This window comes from Cyphomyrmex costatus, unplaced genomic scaffold (assembly GCF_001594065.2).
Source record: "Cyphomyrmex costatus isolate MS0001 unplaced genomic scaffold, Ccosl1.0 scaffold484, whole genome shotgun sequence".
Classification (NCBI taxonomy): domain Eukaryota; kingdom Metazoa; phylum Arthropoda; class Insecta; order Hymenoptera; family Formicidae; genus Cyphomyrmex; species Cyphomyrmex costatus.
This window is the reverse complement of record NW_017279117.1, coordinates 27,997-31,352: the sequence shown is the minus strand read 5'-3', so window position 1 is coordinate 31,352 and position 3,356 is coordinate 27,997.

The window sequence follows — 3,356 nt, the reverse complement described above, 5'->3', positions numbered from 1 at the left end:
TATTATTATTAATAAAATGTTTACATTTCATTTATAATATTTGTGTTCAAATTATCACTTGTCCCCTGTAACTAGGATTTATATTTATTGATATAAAAGATAAAATAATATAAAAAATTAAAGCTTACCTTTTGGAGAAAAATTTTCTTTATTATTTAAAGGTTCGTAAAAATCAACATTGTTACGTACAGCATTTGACAATACAGATTCTTCTGTGTTTGTATTCTTCACTAAAATTCCAGAAGAAGAAGCAACTGCCAAAGGTTTACACCAAGCTTTCTTGGAAAATATCTCTTCCATGATCTATATGTAAAAAAGTGAATGTTGTATATATAATATATGTACATACATACATATATATACGTAGATATTATATATATATATACAAACAAATAAAAATGATCATACAGCCACAACGCAAAATGTCATTCACAAAGTCATGTATTTAAAAAGAAAATATAAAAGTAAACGTTTCGGTCAATTTTTGACCATCTTCAGTACAAAGAATTTAACATATTGAATATATAATTTAATAATAATTCGCTAGATATTAACAATAATATCATGAAGATTTTTAACAATGTATGAACGAACGAAACAGTAAAACTATACAATTTAAAAGATGTCAATATTTAAGTGAAATAAAATTTTTTATTTTAATCTTCCATATGAACTATTGTACCGTTTATTAGTCAATTGTGTGTTCCATACAAACGTATTCGAGATACTGAATTGTCCTCTTATTAAATAAGGAGTTTCTAAGTTTTAGTAACAAATAATGTATTGTTGAATGTGTCAAACAGGAATACAATTTGAAAAAACTCACCCATATTTATGAAGAGATTGTAATAATATAATAGGAACAATAAAAGGAATAGCTTAGTGTTGAATAGCTGGCAGTGTCGAGGACAGGTCGGCTGAACTTAATGAGAATGTGGATTCTTGAGAATAACAATACTTTATATATGGCGTAAATTACAGCGTGGTAACGCGTGTCGGAACGAGCGACGGAATGGAAGTGAATTGAAGAAAAGGGGCGAGCATGCGCGAGAGTCATACGAGAAGTCGAGGGGAACCCGAGGTATCGAAATCGATTTCCCATGACTCGAGAAGCACGCCAAGAAGCACGTACAAAATTCCGTAATGCATCACAGCCGTTTGAAGGAGCAATTGGAGCAATTGATTGCACTTTCATTAATATTTTAGGTCCAACAGAACACGAAGAAGCATTTGTAATCAAGAAGCATTTCCCATCATGGGAATCACTCGTTGAATGTGCAAGCTGTGAGTCAATTGACTTGTAATATACATTAGTATCAGAAACTTTTACTGAATTTTTAGTAATAATTTTATGTACTTTCAGATAGTAGATCCAGATATGAGATTGCTCAATATCAATTCAAGGTGGCCAGGGGCAAGAAACGATTCCTTCATATGGACCAATTCTCCAATCCGTCGGGCCATGAAATTTCACTATGATATGGGCGAGCGTCGAACGTGGTTAATCGGTAAATGGCTATGATTGTACAGAAATAGTTTGAAGTTTGTTACAAATGGACATACATTTTCTAATAACCACACACATTAAGACGTATTTATATGAATATATTTTCACAATTTTGCAACGTACATACATTTTCGTAGAATTATTACTTTCCAACAGGTGATTCTGGATACCCGCTGGAACCGTGGCTTATGACACCTTTGCCGCAATACCGTGCAGGAACTCGATAATTTCAGTATACAATTGATTTATGTAAAGCAAGGAATGTGATTGAGCGGTTTTTCGGCTGTTTTAAAGGCATGTGGAGATGTCTCTCGTACCAACGCGTATTAATGTATGATCCAACATTTGCTGGACATATCGTTAATGCATGTGCCGTACTGCATAACATGCGACTTCATTACCGCCTGCCTGCAGATGATTTTTATGTAGAAAATGAAGTTAATGTTGATATGCCAATACAAGATGTTGGGCAAGCCGAAAATGAAATCAGGCAAGGCCCTCGTGCTATAGCACAACGTATTCAAGATCAAATTATGCGAGAACGATATGGATACGTTCCTGAAGTTAACCTGGATCCCAACTGAATGTTCAATGATAAGTAAGCTTGGAAATCAATGATGCCTCAAAAATAGAATTGAGTAATTATACCAGAAGGTTTGCGGGTTATCGCCGTGTCTTTCTTCATTATTAATGCCATTAATAGCATTAATAATGAAGAAAGACACGGCGATAACCCGCAAACCTGCTGGTATAATTGAAGAAAATACCCGTGAAAGCCTCAAAAGCATAATAGAATTGAGTGTCTAAACTATTAGACATTTCATTACGTATAATGGGAGAAAGGAAAAATATAATTGTAAGCCTTATCTATAAAATTGTTTGTATGTAGCATTTAGCATTTTTTAAATAAAAAATACAAATATTTCCATTTTGTGAACTATAAACTTTACATTTTAAAAAGTAACATTTTTGGCAATGTATGTACGTAAAATAATAAAATTAATACAACGTTATTGTTTCGAATAAAAACTTATAATTTGTACATAGTTCATAAACAACATAAACAAAACATTAATACGATTCATTTGTATTTGATTTTCTTGGAAGTGAATTTTCCAAGATTCGAGTGAGACTCTCCAGCAACACATTTCTTACGCGATCATTTTCAACCATTCTTTCAACAATGTCATTCCTTTTTTTGTCGTTTTCCGCAATTATTAAAACAGCATCTGCAATCTTAGATGCTGCTTCTGCCTGTGTTTGCATGTTTCGGGCTAAAGCCTGTAATGTTCAGATTCGATTATAAATGTAATAGAGAAATACATGAAACATATATACGTTGAAAAACGTTAAAAGGCACTCGCAATATTGAATGGTTACAACTCACGTCCATCGTTTGAGCATTTTGTTTCTCGATCGCGTGGAAAGCTTCTCTGGCTTTTGAAAATTGAACGCTAAGTCTATCCGTATGAATCCCTGAAACAAATAATACATATAACAGTGTATTCATCATGAAACAAATTGTTTATCCGGAGTACGAAAAAACGTAAATATTATGCACATTAGACTGATTCAAAATAAGCTTCATTATTTTGAATTTAAAATAATTAAAAGTAAATATTTGAAATTGATTTCAATAACCGTTGACGTAAAATTTAAATAATGATGTACACATACATATACTATATAGTATATAGAAAATAAAATGTATTTCTTCTAATTCACTGCACTTACTTTTTGGAGCTCTTTTCGTACAGACAGGAATAGGTGTAAGTTCTGATCTGTCTGGTATCTCATTTCCATTGCGGACTTCGACTCTATCGTTGTCACCTGAAAGAAGTAAACAAAA